The sequence below is a fragment of the Lycium ferocissimum genome, chromosome 1, assembly GCF_029784015.1.
Source record: "Lycium ferocissimum isolate CSIRO_LF1 chromosome 1, AGI_CSIRO_Lferr_CH_V1, whole genome shotgun sequence".
Lineage (NCBI taxonomy): Eukaryota > Viridiplantae > Streptophyta > Magnoliopsida > Solanales > Solanaceae > Lycium > Lycium ferocissimum.
The window spans coordinates 38,031,332-38,050,736 of record NC_081342.1 but is presented as its reverse complement, the minus strand read 5'-3'; positions in this window follow the sequence as shown (position 1 = coordinate 38,050,736).

Here is a 19,405-nt window from a genome sequence, read left to right as displayed (position 1 = left end):
TTCTTCCTGATCCATTAGGAGTATATCAAGATCAATACCCATGATCATACACCCTATCTAACGGGGACACAACCTTAGTTTCTCTTACCATAAATTCCCACCAAATACATAGATTAGCAATTAGTCATAGAAAAAACCAATTTTTACCAAAATCATCGGATTAAGACATTAGACCTAGAACTTAGCATCTACGATTTTAGTAACCTTTTCACACCATATTCCCTGTGGGATTCGACCCCAACCTTGTTGGGTTACTATATTTGACAACGTCCGCGTTATACCATTAATAGGTGTAATTTGAGCGTATCACATTTCTATTGTAATAGAACTAAACTGACCTGACTTCCCGCAGTGTGATACGTAGGCAACACACATCGGGTCTGGTCTCTTTGTAATAGAAAACTCAAAAAGATTATCTTCATGTAACTGGAACTACAGTTCGACCTGATTTCCCTTGGTGGGATACGTAGGCAATCCCCACCGGATTCGGTCCCTTTATTAATCTTCTTTTCTATTGTAATTGAACAACGTTACGACCTGATTCTGTTTGGATACGTAGGCAGCCTAAGTCAGGCTAGGTCATTGCATTGTTTTACCCTTTTATTGTAATTAAACTACATTACGACCTTATTCCATTTGGATATGTAGGCATCCTGAGTCAGGCTCGGTCTGTCACGACCCGACTACAGGCCATGATGGGTATCCGGGGCTAACCACCGAACACCGCTCATTCTATTACTCATCTACGCTTATTCATAATATATGCTCATAATCATAGAGAGTTGTTATCATTTGAAACGCAGTTACTTTTATAAACATAAGCCCTGCGACTATCAAAATAATATATATACATGCCTATACATGAAGACTGTGAGACCATACTACCCACACTGCGTATCAACGAGCCTCTACTAGAGCACTAGACATATGGACGGGATAGGACCCCGTCGTGCCCAAAAATATATATATATACACGTATGTACCAAAAGGATAATCAATGGCACCTCCGGAATAAAGGAGGGCTCCTGTATATCTGCTGATAGCTCCTATGGATCTGCAACGTCTCCCTGTTTACACATGGGCATGAACACGGCGTCCAGAAAAGGGACGTCGGTACGAACATTGTGCGAGTATGGCAGAGGCATGAATGAAAGGAACATAATAGGAAAATCATAAGGCATAGATGGAGACATAACCTTTGTACGGATGCATTTTATACAAATATCATACGTAGTATATCATAGGATTATCATAGCACAAACATCATCATATCATACATGCATCATCATATCCATCATACATCATCATATCGTTAACCCGTGTCCTGGTAACCCTCGTATGCAGCCCACTAGTGGTGATCGTGTCCGACCCTCTAGGCGCGGTGGAATCATAGCAACCCGCCATAGCGGTGACATGTCCGACCAATTAGGCACGGTGGAATCTCAAGCAGCCCACCTTAGCGGTGAGATGTCCGGCCAACTAGGTGCGGTGGAATCACATCATCGTACATATCATACACTTATCATTCATTTCATAGACATAACATGGCTTTATCATAACTTAACATCATCATACATATATCCTCAAACATACATTAGAACTTGAAAATAATTATAGCTGTATCGGGGTGATGTAAGGTCGTAGCCCCCGATTACGTTATGGAGTAATCATGGTCGTTATATCTCACCTTGGAGGGATATATTTTAAGGTGAGTGTGCATGAGGAAAATATCAATGAATCGTAGTCAACATCATTAACTTCGTAGATACATCATTTCGTAATCTCTAGAATCTTTAGGTTTAAACTTATCATTATCACTATCGTACTCGTAGCGTATCTCTTATCTCATATGACTATTCATGAACATAGGCTCTTAGTCTTTCGGAATATAGGAAATCCATGAAGAAGGAGGAAATTCATGCATAGGATTCATGCCTTAGGAGGTAAGGTTGAGCCTTACATACCTTTGTCGTCTGACTACTCTATTGCTTGCTCGTTCTCCTTTAATGCTCACGTCTTTACCTTCAAGAGAGTTCGTATCGATATTAGCTACACCATTATAAGAACGTGCTCTTAAAGCTAGAGAAAATTGGGCAGCGTTTCCTTTGTTTATATGACTTCCGCCATATTTCATATCAACTCCCAACATTCATAACAACAATCGTCATTCATTTACATTAGTCGCATTTCACAATTTCACTCCAATTCTCCATAATCATGACCAAAGTCCATTATCGCGTTCTTTCATATCCAATACTTATTCCATGTTCTAAATGTCATTTATAACGTATTTATAATCTCAACATATCCATTTTCATGGCTCATTCCAACTACTACTCAATAATGGCACTATTCACCCATTTATGACTCATTTTCTATACTCTTCTACAATTCAAGTGTTTCATCTTATCAATACTCCAAACAACATGGAAAGATCATGAAACTCACCTTATATGATGAAGGAATAAGCCTTGAATGATAATACACTTCTTGCACCAAAACCCTATTTCACCTTTCTTGAGATTTCTTGGTTTGGATAACTTTAGTGAGGTTTCATACACTTGATTCCCTTCAATTCTTGTTATTGATCTTTGATTCCCTTGGTTTTCTTATGGATGAAATATGTGGAAGGTTCCAGAGGTCTTGAGAGGTTGAAGAAGGGTGTGGAAATGAAATAAATGAAATGGGAGCATCATTATGTAATTGAACTAAGTTCAGCCCGTCGGGACTTCCACGGTCCGTGGAATATTATATGGGTCGTGGAACTGGTCGTGGTTCATTACCAGCCAGCCACCATCTCTGCTGGCAGTTCCACGGACCCTTTCACGGTCCGTGGAACATTCCATGGTATGTGGAACATGGTCGTGGAACTCACAGTTCCACCGAAGTTGGTCACGTCGTCTCGTTTGATCTCCAATCCTTATGGAACCTTCTTAACACTTGTTTATCACTTCATTAGCAATCTAAGAGAAGTTATAACTCTTCCTCAAAGTATCATTAAAATATCATTAACTCGATGCTCGAAACTTTGCCTGACACACTCAACTTATAACTCGCTTTCCTTAACAACTTTCTTTCCTTAACTCAAATGTCTTCGGAAATCTTAATTAGGACCATAAAGACTATTTCTTACTTGTCCAAACCTCGTATACGTCATGCCTTTCGTGAGTCCATTCACTGTAGGCTAAGGGGAAATTTCTAAGGTGTAACATGGTCATATCACATTACATATCATTTTCTTTTCATTTGTACCCCCGAACTACGTACAAACCTGATTCTTATTTGGGATATGTAGGAAACCTGAAAAGGTTCGGTCTTAGCCATAGGAAAACCTTTTATTTGTAATGTAACTATATATTAGGATCGGTCTCATCGTCGAAGACATCGCGACACTTGTCTTGAATATGAAGAAGCATCATCAGAGGAACAGACTATGCAAAGAAACCGATTGGGTACAGGCATCATTGTGGAGAAGCTCAATGCGTTTTGGAACATGTCATAATCTAAAAAATGATAGAGTTTTATTGCATTTATATGTATTATATATACATGCATATCTGATTTCTAAAAATCATTTTTTTTTTCAAAATGCATTTATGTACTTTTCCACCTACCAAGTCTGCGAATAGGCTAGCATGACAACAAAGAAGGATTCAAGTGACAAGGCTAGGGCCACGATCGGCACAAATCAACACCCCCTCCCAAACTAAGAATTTTTCTTTGAGTACAGGATTGACAGGAATTAGGATGAGATGACATCGATACGACCTTCCAGTGGAGGCGTCACAAGATCCATCACTACATCATGAGCCAAATAACTGTCTCCTATTTTATTTTGTTATCTTATCTTATGCATCTCTGAACGTTTCATTTAAATTTGCAGGTATCTCCAGGAACAAGGTCAAGGTCGATTATTCGAAGATGGGGGGCCCCGTAGCAGCCTTGTTTCTTAATAAAACTTAGATCTACCTTCTGACAGCGTCAAATAACTTCGCTAATCAGAGATCTACCTTTTAACTGTGTTAAATAACTCCGCCAATCGGAGATACAATCTAACAGTGACTAACTCTCCCAATCAGAGATGGTATCTAACTGCGACTAACTCCACTAATCAGAGAAACGATCTAACTGCCACTAACTTCGCTGATCGAAGATACCATCTAATTGCGTTGACTAACTTCGCCAATCAAAGATAATATCTAACAACGTCAACTACCCCGCCAATCGAGTACTGCCGTCTATCTTCGCCAACAACTCCGCCGATCGGAGGTTTTACTTTACATTATAGTTGCTCCGCCAGTCAGAAGCCTTTACATTACAGTTGTTCTGCCAGCTGGAGGCCTTTACATTACAAATGCTCCTCCGGCCAGAAGCTTTATATTACAGTTGCTCCGCCAGCCGGAAGCTTTGCATTACAGTTGCTCCGCCAGCCGGAAGCTTTACATTACACTTTCTCCCCCAGCCGGAAGCTTTACATTTCAGTCGCTGCGCTAATCGGAGCTTTTACCTTATAGTGGCTCCGCCGATCGAGGAAGCCTGCATTACTGATTGGTCCACTAGCGGAATCCTTACATTTCGGTCGCTCAAATCGAGCTTTCAATTCTAGTTTGTCTAATCCACTTCCTTTATTTCCTTATGTTATCATTACATTATAACTTTGAGCGCACGGTATCTTTACATCTTTTGCAGGTCAACACAATATAACATGGAACTATCTGCGATACGACGAGCGAGCCCCCCCCCCCGCAGATAAGGGCATCAAGCTGCGGCTAGAGTCAACGAATCCGCTCTCCGATTTCGCTCGCCAATCAATTTTTCGTTCAATTTTTAGGAAGACAGTTACTTCTTCTGAGAATCTACATTCTGGAGACTCAATCAAATTCTTTCGCATCCAAGGTCATCATAATGTGATACTGGGACAATTCTGAGGGTTAGTCCTCTACGACGGGCTGATATGATCCTACGACAGCAAGTAGATGCATTCGTGTAGAGTCTTTCTTATGGGTATGTTGCGGCCGCCACATTTATAATCAGGAAGCTGCAAAAGTAAATCCCGTCATCACAAAGATCTTTTTCATCAGCAATCTTCTCCCCCCAAACTTGACCACATCTTCCTAACAACATCTAGTGGCACCATAATTCAACACTAGGACAAATTTTGAGGATCCCTCAAAATTTTCTATCTTCTCATTTTCTTTAAAACCCATCTGAATTAGTTCCCATCCTCTTCAATACATAGAGGGCTCAGATTAAAGCAGGTCGTATTCCATTCTAGCTCTTTTCGCTCATGTTGAAACCACTACCCTTTCCGTCTCTGAAACCTCGTGTTACCGTAACTACAACACTGGGACAAATTTTTGAGGATCGCTCAAAAATTTTCAACAACTCAACCTTCCAAATCTCCAACAAAACTATTATCCCCTATCCATAACAAGAGAGCCAGTGTCCTCATAATATAGACAACGGGAAAAATTTTGAGGACATCTCAAAATTTTACCGTCTCCTTGTTCGAACTACATTGACCTGATTCTCTTATGATCCGAGATATGTAGGCTACTCAGGAACCAGAGTTCGATCGAATTCATAAACTCACCTCTCCATTCCCCAAAGAATTACCCCCTTGTAGTTGTACTCTTTCCAAACCCCATCTTATTTACTTGTCGGGACAAAATCGGGTTTATGTCAACATCTTCGCCCAAAGACTCTTTCATCATCCCTGGTCGAAGAGGGACAAGTTGTTGACACTCAATTTTGGCCCTCCTTTTTTAGTTTATTAATTTCACTATACTTCTCATTCTTGAAAATTCCCCAAAAATGAGTTTGGAATATTTTCACTAATTACTATACTAATTTTTAAGATATTATTTCTCTAAAATTAAGAAAGGTTTCTATCGTTTCTTAAAAATCACCAAACATCATATTTTTTATAATTGAAAATTACTAAACATCATTCTTTACAATTAAATCACTCAAAAAAACTGTTGATATTCCTATATCAATATTGGCATTGGCATTTTTCCTTTAATCCGATTTATTACTATGTTAATCATCTTTTACTCTATTTTAAACTAAATACATATATCAAATTACTTGTATCGTAACTTAGATATATGTATACTTTTTTTTGGGGGGAATTAATTAAGACGAAGAGGCATATTTTAATTAATTTATTGAAGTAAAAAGGGATTAGGAATTAAATCATCTACATGATATTGGGCCAACTCCTGTTCCACCCCAATTCATCCACACACTCCAATGCAGCCCAAAACCCCACTGACCCGGCCTAAACCCACCTAAACTAGAAATCCCCGAAGTCCCTAATCAGTAACGAGTTCATCCAACTAAACAGCCCTAACCAAACAACCCATCTTCTCTCAAACCAAAAGCCCTAATTTCCCATCGCCACCAGCTCCACCGTTGGACCGCTGGATTGAAGCGGTCCTCGACGCCACCGCCATCACGTCCCTTCCATCCCCTCTCCCTCTCTACGGGACTATGGAGCTATTAATTCTCTGTAAACTAGCTTGTTCAACCTCAAAATAGTGAAAATGTGAGAATCTTGCGAATACAAGGATGATTCAAAGGATAAAAGCCTCACCCCACATTCAGAGCTCGGTTTGCTGAGAAACCTTTCGGATTTTCGGCTCCAACGGTCTCAACCTTTCAAATCTTCTCTGAAAAGGGTTATTTCTTTTCCTTCTGACCATAATTTTATCTTTTTCCAGCCATTAGAGATTTCCCTTTTTTTTTTTCTCTTCTTTCAAAATGCAAATTCAGCTTCTTGAGGGAGCCATTAACCCCATCCTTTGGTTATAAATATAGCTCATTTTAGCTGTTGAAGATATGCTTAGAATTTGAGAGAAAATTTATATTTACTCTAAAGTTCAAGAATTGAAAAAATTCCCTTTATTTTCACAAAGTTCAACAACTGAAAAATTCCCTCTATTTTTATAAGCTTTCATTAAAAACCCCTTTTTACTTCTAAGTTTTGGATTCTCAGAAAATCCTATTTTAACTCTAAGTTCTTTTTTGCCTCTATAATTTTGGTTGTTCTCAACTAATCAAGGATTGCTTTAAGCGGATTCGGAGACTCGAAGACGACACTAGTCTCAATTCGTTGTCTTGGAGAAGGTCAGTAAATCGCCCTCGTCTTCACTTCGTTTTTAGTTCCTAAATAAATATGTAGTTGCTTGGATTTTATCATTGTTCGTTTAATTCTCTATTTTAAATGTATATTTAGAACATGCAAACCTTGTTTCCTTGTTTAGTTTTCTGTTTAAAGGGTGTTAGAATATTATCTCTTGTTCTTATTTTGATAAAAAAAAAAAATCAGTGTGAAAAAATGGTCTTGAAATGAACTAAGAACGTTAAGGAAAGTATTTGATATCTTGGCGAACTTTCAGAACTCACTAACTAAGGTATTCTTCTAGCATTAAGGAGCATTTTCTGTGTTTATAAATTATTGGAGTTTACTGCTTGGTCGAGTCTTCTATTTCTTTAATCGAAAAACTCTGAAATGGTTAAGCACCATGCCTAAATTTTGTTTAAAGTGGAGTCTGAACTTACTCTTTTGCTTATGAAAAATTATTCAAGCTAATTTAAGTCCTTAAAACTATTTGGGACATGTTCATGATATACTTACTTGTCCCCTCTCATTCCATTTAGCAAAGGATTAGTCAAAGTTGTTACAGTTGAGGAAAACAGTTAACTTGAACTTGCCCCTTTTTTAAAAAAACCAGATAACGGTACTTTTTTCTTACAGTTAGGCTACAACCTTAGCAAACATGTGATCTATCATGTCTATTGTTATTCTTGTGGATGTATTCCTTTTATTTTTTTATTTTTTTATTTATTTTTTTTGCACTCGCTTAAGGATTAAAATTTATGTATCTATAACATGTCCCAGTACTGAAAATGGTTAGTGTTACCTTAATATTCAAAACTGATCAATATTCACTCTATACCTTAGTTATGAATGAGAAAGTGAATTAGCATGAAATATATTACCCTTGTGTGGTTTTGATTAATGTGTGGGGAAGGATTGTCTAACTTCTTGTTTGGGTTTGTATTTTGGTTTGCATACACATACTTGCATGAAGTTAAGAGACCTAGTATAAGTCCAAAATTTATTAAAATGATATTAGACTAAGGGCTGCTTTGTGTTTTGGTTCCCTGAATAATGTTTGAGTCTTGTTTTCTTTTTACATGTACGCGAATTCTTGGACACCCTCTATGTAAGGACCCGTACCGTCGTTACTGTGAATTTTGAAATTTTCGTGACGCTAGCTCCTAGAGACATGCTTGAAAATCCCCTTGCAATTTGGGAACTGTTAAATTGATCGGAATATCATATGTACTGCGTGTAAAGAATTGGGGCCCAGTTGAACAGCTACAATGCCTTCCAGGCCGCCCCAGCATTGGCGCAACAGCGGCGGCGCAACCGCAAAAGCGGTATAGCAAGGATTCCCTTGGACCGCCCCAGCGGTACCTTGGGCGCTGAAGCTGTACCGCTGGAGCGGTGACGCGATCGGCCCAGCGATTACGAGCAGTGACTCCACCTATTTAAGTGATATTTTGGGATTTGACTTCATTTTTCAAAACACTAAAGGGTCCAGCTGCCCATGAAGTATTTTTGGAGCAAAACTTGATGTTCTCTTGGAAGAAGTAATGCCTCTAACCTTCCCCATTCTTTCTTCCCATTAAAGATTCTTATCAAGAGCCTCTCATCTAGAAATCACTAGAATGGGTATCATAATCTCTTAAGTCCCCAAAAGATGAATTCTTTGTTCTTCTTGATATAAATCCTTGGTTTATTCTTTCCTTGTTCATTATCCCAACATGGTTCCTAATCTAATCCTTCATTTCCTCCATTGAAGCACAAATAGGTCTCTACCATGGATCTTGAAAAATGGGTTTCTTGAAGATAAGCCTAAAATGACAATTTGACCTAGCTAGTGACTTATAATATTTTCATGATATTATAAATGAAGGTTGATTGATCAACTAGCATGGTGAAAGTGAATCTAAAGGTAGAATAAATTCCATATCTACCTTATCAATTCGTAGTCCTTGATGAGCACTCTAATGGTAAATTCTACTCTTGGGTCTCATGGGTGTCTCCAACTTTTCGTGTGGATTACGAGATGGTGAGCAAATTAAAGAATCAACAGATGTTCGTGGCACCCGCTCGGCCATGAGATAGGTTATGGCTTCCCTTTGGTATACTCCGGTTAGCTTCCCGTATTGTTGTGTTAGAAGGAACGGAGAATGCATGTGTAGGAAATCAGAGATTTGGGATGGAATTCTAGGTTGGTATTGTTGTGTGACTTGTTTGTTGAGTCTTGTGGCCTATAGATTCTTTAGGTGTTGATGTGGTTTTCTTGATTATTAGTGGATTTATGTGACTTGGGAGTAGCGGACGGAACCTAACTTGTGTCTAATGATGAAAACTTCCTATAGTACGTGATTACTTGAGTTATGTTATTTATGGTGAATCTAACCGCTAAACGAGAAAATAAAATGTACCCACGGTTGTGATTGGGTTCTAAATTAGATGTGACGACTGACTTCGAGTGTAGGGTTAGATCCTTGTTCTAAGCTAATAGGCTGATGTAAGAAAGTGGTAATAATGTATATCGACTGATTGATCTGCTATGTGTAAGGGCTAGCCACCCCATTGTGTTGTGCTTGACTGTTCTATTGTATTGGCTTGAAGCCATGAGTGGTTGTCCGACACTAGATCCTATTATATATCTCCATTTTGATATATTGTTGTCATACCCACAATTGTAATTGTGATATTGATATATTGTTGGCATACCCACGATTGGTATTGTGATACTGATATATTGTTGTCATACCCACGATTGGTATTGGGATATTGATATATTGCCGGCATACCCACTATTGGTATTGTGGTGTGATACATTGTTGGCGTACCCCATTGTTGGTGCTTGCGATATTGAACCTGGTTGTTGATGTTGATACACGTATTTCATACATTCACACTCATTCATGATGCATGGCCGATACCCGGTGATGATCCGGTATAGTTGATTGAGCGAAACTGATATTTAATAAACTCTTTTACTTGAGTGATTGTGAGAAGGTCGATGTCCGAGGTTTAATTCCAGAATCGTTGATTGTGTGAAACTGATATTTGATAACTCTTTTACTTGAGTGATTGTGAGAAGGCCGATGTCCGAGGTTCAATTCCGAAATCGTTGATTGTGTGAAACTGATATTTGATAGACTCTTTTACTTAAGTGATTGTGAGATGGCCGATGTTTGATGATCTATTCCGACATCGTTGTTGCATGGCCGATTCCGATGATATCCCAGAATTATTGTTAGTACATTGACTCTGCGGGTCCCCTAAGGTGGTGCCAGTAAGAATCCCCCCGTGGGCAAAGATTAGGGGTCCCGTCTATCTGTTGGGCAAAGATCTGGGGCGGGTGGTGCTTAGACTTTGCTAGTCACGCTGGGTTGTGCTATCGAGACGTCGATATTTCCGTCCAGAGTACATGTGTACACCTTATTTGCATGGCATTGCATTGCATTTATACACTATTGCATTGCATAGCATTATGGATTGATTCTGAGATGTTTGGTGTTGTACTTGCGATGTTGTATTCGGGCGTGATTTATGCATACTTGGCACCTTTGGGGATTAGATGCTTTACTTAAGTAATGTAGGGTGTTTGGATCTGGATTTGTTGTTTCCACTTGATGAAGTAGCCATAAATCGACCAAAATATTAGCTATATGTCAGTCCCTATGTGCTGTAGGATAATAGATGTCCTAAGATGAGTGGACCACTGGGCTAATACGAATGACTAAATGACATTCGGAATTATGAGTCTGACTGGTGATTATTGGAGTAAAGTTAATGATTAAAGAGTTGTTGTACATTGTGTGGTAGATAGACGTATGAATTGGTATAGTTGTTATCATGCTTGTCTGTGAATTCTTTACTGATATGTATTACTAACCATTGTCAGCCTATGATACTTACGCAATACCCGTGGTTTGTACTGATGTTACACTTGCTACACTCTTTTTGGGGTGTAGATTGTTTCAGGTAATTTATCGAAGCATATGAGAAAACACGCAGTGCCTATCTGGAAAGCCTCCTCCCACTTCATTCCGGGATGCAGGTTGAGTCTTAGAGTTTAGTGGAACTCTGGAATTACGTAGTCGCTCTTGTACTAGTCTAGACCAGGTCATGGGAAATTGTATCGAGTCTATAATCATGTTTGTTGTAATCATATAAGCATTGACTTAATGAACATATTATGGAGTTCCGCTGTATTGCAAATTATCTAATGCTTAAAATGATTTGTTGCTTAATTGATGTGTCAATGAATGAGAGGGTTCGCCTACCGAGGTGGGAAAGGTAGGTGCCCGCTCGGTCCTGAAATGGGTCGTGACACTCTATTGAGTTTGTCGCCTCGTTTTGGCTGATGCCTTGGGCTTATAAGTCTTACTAATTGATGTTTTGCTTAGAGTCTTAACTTTCACAAATATGGATTATGATTAGTACATATATAACTCTTGTGATTGTGTTAATTCTACTCTTAAAAGGTGTGACCTCCCAAAAATGAGTTACAAATGTTTTTCTACTCAAGGGATGAAAACTGAAATTTTCTTTTGAGTTAATTGCTCCTCAAACTAGCACTTCTTTCTCTTGATCTATCCTAGCAGAGTAAAAAAATACACGTTTTTTTCAAAAGCTAAGAAAAGGAATAGAAACGCTAGTTTTTGAAAAAAATACAGATTTTTAGGACCCAAAAATGCAGGTGTTAAGGGGGGTAAAAGTGCCTAATTTTTGTATCTCAAGAGCAGCTCCACTGCACAGTTCGAATTATTTTCTTTAGAAACTACTAATTTTGAGCAGGTCATTTGCAAGTTTAATATGAGGAAATTATATTAGGGCCAGAGTATAGTGGCTCGAGTAAATTACGAGTGCTACAAGGTACATACTCTATTTTTATATACATATCTTATTTTTTTTATTAACTCATTCAATCACCTTTTCATTGTGGGTGCGCTTATATATATATATATATATATATATATATATATATATATATATATATATATATATATATATATATATATATATATCCATTACTATTTTCGTAAGTATACCTTTTTATACTATTTTTTCAGGCATACCCCATATATATGTTATTTTCTCATAGAAAAAATATACATTTTCTTACCCTACATTATATACACTATCCTTATATACAACTAGGGGTGTACAAAGTAAACTGACAAACCGCACCAAATCGGCAACCGAGTCAAACCGAGAAAAAACCCGACTAGTGTTTTGGTTTGACTTGGTTTTGTGTTGGAAAAAAAAACCCGACCATATTTGGTTTGGTTTGTTTTTAGCTAAAAAAAAAAAAAATCAAACCAATCTAACATTGCATGTATTCAATTTTTAAACTATTTTATACATAAAAATATTTATTTGTAATGTAATTTATAAATATTTCTAAAAAAAAATCGTAGTTTTTTTATCTATTATTATATTATTCAAGCTTGAACTTAGAATTTTGAATGTCAATATGTTTTATATCATATGGATGTTAGTAACTCATATAAAGTCCAAATCAAAACCAACCCAACACTAATACTAACAAAAGAAATTCAATTTACCACTAGGAATGACAATAATGTTGGATATCTATTCTTTAGTCTTGCATAATTGGTTTAGAGAGTGAAAATACATAACTTAAGTTTTTTTCTTGTCATGTAATTAATACTTATTAGCCATACTTATTTTAGCGTGACTTAGTATTTTTAGATTGTGGTCATTTTCTTTATGGCTTATTAATTAGCAATATTTATTTTAACTGATTTATTATCTTTTGTTGAATATTTTAATACATTGTAATCACTCTTCTCACACTTTGTGTTATTTTCTTATGAAACAACTTAATTATATAGTTGTATCTTACTAGGACTGGAGAAATATTTGAAGTAAAAGTTATACGTTTTGTATCAAGACTATTCCGGAAAAGAAAAAAAAAACCAAAAAACCCCTTGAAAACCCGAATTTTATTGGTTTGGTTTGGTGTTTAAAAAATTCGAACCAACCCGGTCCATGTACACCCCTATATACAACAATCATATTATACCTCATCTTCTAAAACATACATATGTACTCTTTTATAAACAATATACATCCCTAATACATATAATTTTACATCTTGTAATAATTACTTTCCTTTATCATGAGTATACCTACATACTATTTTCATAAACGCGTACCATACATGTTCTATCTTATTTTTATTAATTCCCTTAGTCGTATGTTCATTATATGTATATATATAGTATTATCGTGTCATCAATAACTATTTTTTAAGTATTCACCTAGGATATACTATCACATATGTAGATTATTTTCTTATAAAAATATACATCTCCTTATTTTATGTGGCACTTACTATTCTTGAATAAAATAAATATCATATTCATTTTCCTCATGCATGCATTATTAACTACTTTCGTAAATATGCATTTAATCACATACCATAATCACCTTAAAACCCATTTTTGTACAAATCATTTTGGGAGAGTAGTTTTTTTTCGCAGTTTCTTTTTTCTTTTTTTAAATTAGGTAATAATAAATAAGAAATAATTAAATAATCCCCCGCTAGTGTTAATTAAACAAAGTTTAAAGACTGTCTTCGGATAGGCTCTGAGGGGTGCTTAACACTTTCCCCTCAGGTTAAATAAAATCCTTACCTAGAATCTCATAGGTTTCAAAGACTAAAAATGGAGTTTTACATTTTTTACAAATGGTTTCCTAATATTTTCTAAAATTAGGTGGCGACTCTGAAAATTTGCAAAATCATAGGAAACATAATCATAAGTTGTGAACTAGTTTTGATCCGTTAAAAATAGGGCATAACACCCTTCATGGGTGAAACCTTTAACAGAACTCTCACCAACCATAAACTCTAAATCATGAACTTTTCGATCTGCATACTCCTTTTGCCTACTCTGAGATTCCAGAAGCTTTTCCCGAATCAACTTCACTTTGTCTAAGGGCTCTCTCATCCGTTCCCCAAGGTCTCACCTCAAAAGCATCTAACCACCCAATCGGAGAGTAGCATATCCTACCATAGAAAGCCTCGGACGGTGCATGCCAATACTCGAGTGATAACTGTTGTTGTACGCAAACTCTGCCAATAGTAAGAACTGGTCCCAATGACCACCAAAGTCGATAATACAAGCTCTCAACATGTCCTCAAGCACCTGAATAGTCCTCTCGGACTGACCATCGTTCTGCGGGTGAAACGCGGTGCTAAAATCCAACTGAGTACCCATCTCCTTCTGTAAAGTCCTCTAGAACTGGGAAGTAAACTGACTGTCTCTGTCTGAAATGATGGAAATGAGCACTCCATGCAATCGGACAATCTTTCTAATGTAGATCCATGGCAACTTTGCTAAATGATAAGTCCCCCTAAACCGGAATGAAGTGCGCATACTTAATCAACCTATCCACAATAGCCCAAATCGAACCAAACTTTCCCAAGGTCTTCGGAAGATCAACCACAAAATATATAGCTATCCTCTCCCACTTCCACTCGGGAATGAGCACCCTCTAAAGCATATCACCTGGTCTCTGGAGCTTATACTTAACCTGCTGGAAATTCAAACACTGAGAAACAAAATCCGCAATGTTTCTCTTCATCCTACCCCACCAATAGTGTTGTGTCACGACCCAATTTAGGACCACGTGGGCACGTACCTTTCCCACCTCAGTAGGCGAACCCTCCATCCATAACACAGTAATCAATAAAGACAATTTGAATATTTCAATAACTAAGTACGATTAACAGCGGAAATCAATTACCTAATAAACTCTAATATTGAAAGTAGTTACAACGGTTAAATAAATAAGGACTCTTTTCAAGTTCTCACGACCTGGTCTAGACTAGTACAAGAGCGACTAAATGATACGGATTACAACAACACTATAAGACCCAACCTCTATCCCGGAAGGAAACGGGAGAAGGCCTTCAGATTAGGCACCGCGCATCTCCAAACATATTGCAATCAATCACCTGAAACACTCTACACCCAAAAAGGGTGTAGCAAAAGCAGTATTAGTACATTCAACGAGTACTGAGTAAGTATCATAGGCCGACAATGGTTAGAAACACATATCAGTAAAAGAAGTTACAAATAAACATGATCAGCAACTAAATTAAGTCCTACGTCTATCTATCGAACAGTATGATACCAAGACCCTTAACTTATTCACCTTCCACTAATAACCACAAGCCAGATCCATAACAATATCACGGCAATCATTTATCATTATTATCACTCATTTTTAGTCTAGGAGTCGACTCTTCATTATGATATCTTTGGTCTACATCCTTTAGAGGCCAACATACAACTGATCCTACGATTGATCCACAAAATAAACCAACCAGTAAAAGTCACAAATAATTGAAGACAAGTATACATCATCGCCTAAGTAGCATCTAATCCCAATTGTGCCAAGTCTCAATATATCAATCTGAATTCAACATCACAAGTGCTTACCAAATCATCTCAAACAAGCCATAATGCAATGCGATGAAATAATTTATGAATGTGATGCCATGCCAATGTTGTGTACAGATGTACTCCGGACGGAAATATCGACATCTCGGTAGCACAACCCAGTGTGACTTGCGATGTCTAAGTGCCACCCGTCCTAAATCTTTGCCCAATAGACAGACGGGACCCCGAATCTTTACCCACGAGGGGTTCTCACCGGCACCACTTTAGGGGACCTGCAGAGTCCATGCACTCACTCAACCAACGATTCCGGAACTAACATCAGATATCGGCCATCTCACGTCACTCAAGTAAAATCGAGCCTAGCTCATCAAATTATTTCATCAAGTATCATCAGTATTTCAACAAAGGTATCATGAAATGAGAGTGCATGCAATGCATGTATCAACATCAATAATCATGCTCAATATCACAAGTACCAACAATGGGTATGCCAACAATATATCCGAATCACAAACACCAACAATGGGTGCGCCAATAATATATCTGAATCACAACCACCAACAATGGGTGCGCCAACAATATATCAGAGTCACAAATACCAACATGGGTATGCCAACTAATATCATCAATATTTACACAAGTCATACGGAATTCTATCCATGCATCAACATCAACTAAGGTACCGCCATAACACAAATAAGTTATACCAACAATTCTCAAAATCAATTACTCATTCGTGGCATCAAGCCAACACAATAGAGCAAATCTATCGCAATACAATATTACTACCCTTCGTTTATTAGCCTGTTAGCTTAGTATAACTAAATTCACCTCCTACTCATAAGGCATTCATTCCTACTCGGTCTAGAACTTAATCACACCCGTTGGTACATTTTATCCTTTCATTTATCAACTTGATCCACTATTAACAGCATAACACACTTAATCACATATTATGGAAATTCTCATCATGAGACAGAGAAAAATAAGTATCACCCACTACTCTCCAGTTACATAAAAACCACCGATACTCACGAAAACCAAGTCAAGCATCCTAAAGAATCTACAGGCTACAAGCCCGAACATACAAATCAAACAACAACCATCCTAGGATTCCATCCCAAATCTCCAATTCCTACATATGCATTCTCCGTTCCTTCTAATACATGAATATGGGAGACTAACCGGAATCTACCGAAAGGGAAGTCGTAACCTACCTGGCAGCCGAACAGGTGCCATGAACCCACATCTTGTTTCGTCTTTCGAAGCATGTCCAAATAATCAAACTCTATCACATATAAATTCTATGTAAGAAACCATGAATAATGATACCCATAATGACTATATTTTATTCGGGTCAAAAACCCACTCTTTAATTTAGGAAAACGGGACTCAAGGGCAAAACGGAAATTTTATGACCAAAATACCGAATTCAATACCAAAGCGTCAAAACCCCTTACTTTAATCATAGGAACACTCAATTAATTATCAAATCATCATTAATGTGAAAACCCCCAAATTTGGGTCTAAGAACCCTAACTTTAATCCCACAATTTTATCATTAATAATGAAAAAATCATGTTTATATAGTTCATAGCCTAATTTCCATGCAAAACTATCCACAATTTAGCCTCCAATTTCAAGATTGAATTAAAACCCCAATTTTAAAGAACTCTTGCTTTACTAAATGATTTCATGGATTAGAAGAGGAAAATAGCGAAGGAATCATGTAAATAAGACTAGAGGGAGGTTAGAATATTACCCCAACAATGTTTCTTACACTTAGGACTTGTTTCCTCCCAAGGCCGAGGTCAAGAGCTCCAAATATGAGAATGGGAAATTATAACTCAAACTAGGGTATTTAAAGAATCTGCCCAGCGATGACCGCAATAGCGGTCAACTACCGCAATAGCAGTCAAAATGCCGCAATAGCGGTCACACCAGAACCAGAATTTTTCCCAACTTCCACAATTTCATCCCGAAATCCGACATTCACCCGAGGCCCGAAACATACAAACCAAATATGCAAATATATATAAAAACGCACTACGAATGCACTCGTGGCCTCGACATTTCCATCGAAGGCTTCGTTGACTAAGTCAACCCCGATGGCCTATTATCAACTTTCCAACCCATGTCCCAAAACGCAACAGAGTGCATTGGGAATTGAACTAAGCCCACCAATCGATCACAAATGATCATTCGGACCTCTCGGAATTGATAAATTTCTGAAAAAGGTCTGTTTACCCAAAAGTCAACCACCAGTCAAATAGTTATCTCTTAACGCCACATTTTCTAAAAGATGCTCCAAATGACGCCTAGGAAACCATGGCTACTATCTCCTCGGATCAAAATAGCTCTAACGAGACTCAGGAACGAGTCAACTATGGCAAAAATAGAAGAATCACAAAGAACGACAAAACGGGTCGTTACATGCTATCTCAAGTTTACATCTTAGTAGCACCCGGATGAATAAAATATCTGGAACTATGAGCCTCCTCCAATATCAAACAAATCAATCCACTCACATAAAGAACACAAATTCACCCCTTAATCCTCAACACACCCTCACTATCAAGCATGGCCTCCTTGACCTCACCACACAACACTTTATCCCGAATCTTACACAACTTCACATCATCGAACTATTGTGCCTTAATATTCTCCAAAAGGCTATCACTACATACGGGAACATCCCAAAATATATACGCAAGCCGACAAGGCTACCACTACGTACAACATCCCAAAATAAGTCATATTGACACGGCTGAACAACATCTATATACAACCCACACATATGTCTACAGACCTCTAAGAGTATCGATAGTGAAATATGACGGGACAGGGCCCCGCCGTACCCCTGGATAAACATATATATACATCAAAAGATCTATACCAAAAGTCTAGGCTCCGGAACAATGAAGCACTCCAAGACAGCTGAGTAGAAGTCCTAAGCTGGAGGATCACCAAATCGAGTATATGTACCTGCGGGCATGAAACGCAGCCCCCGAAGAAAGGGGGTCAATACGAGATATGTACTGAGTATATAAAGCATGAAATACATTAAGGAAGATCATAACCAAGTAGAGATTCCGGGAGACAAGTATGATAATCAAGAAATCAGCTCGTACTTGTGCCTTATGAAATAAAATCATGCGGAGCTATATCATATACCATATCCGGCCCATTATGGACTCGGTGAATAAGTCGTATACATGTATACCATGCCCGCCCATCATGGGACTCGGTGCCATCATCACATCATCATATCATCATATCATATATATATATATATATATATATATATATATATATATATATATATATATATATATATCGTACTCGGCCCTTTAGTAAGGGACTCGATGAATAATGCAGTTACAGAAAATCTGCACGAATACATACCCCGGCCGAGCCTCGGTGAAAGATATAATGACAACATGAACGAGCGAGTAGTGAGCAACCATATGCAAACTAAATCATCATCCGAGACTCAATGGAATATGTAAAATGAACTAACACTCGAGTATCAAAGACGACAAATGACAAGTGTTCTTTGAATATCACGATAGATTATATCAAATAGAACTTCCGGAATCATAGACACGTATCAAGATAACATGAAATAGCTTATGGAAGTCAAGGACATTAGCCATCCTAGTGTCTATAAGAATAGGAGCTTATACATTCGTCGTTGTTCGTTCCATATAAATCATGCCAAAAGAAAGAAAGGATAGCTTTACATACCTTTAACGCTTATTCGTGACACAACACGTATATGCTGCCCGAAGCGTCTCAACCTATATTATGACGTTAAGAACTACGATTAAGCTACGGGAAGGTTCAAAACGTATTCCAACGTTAGTAGCTC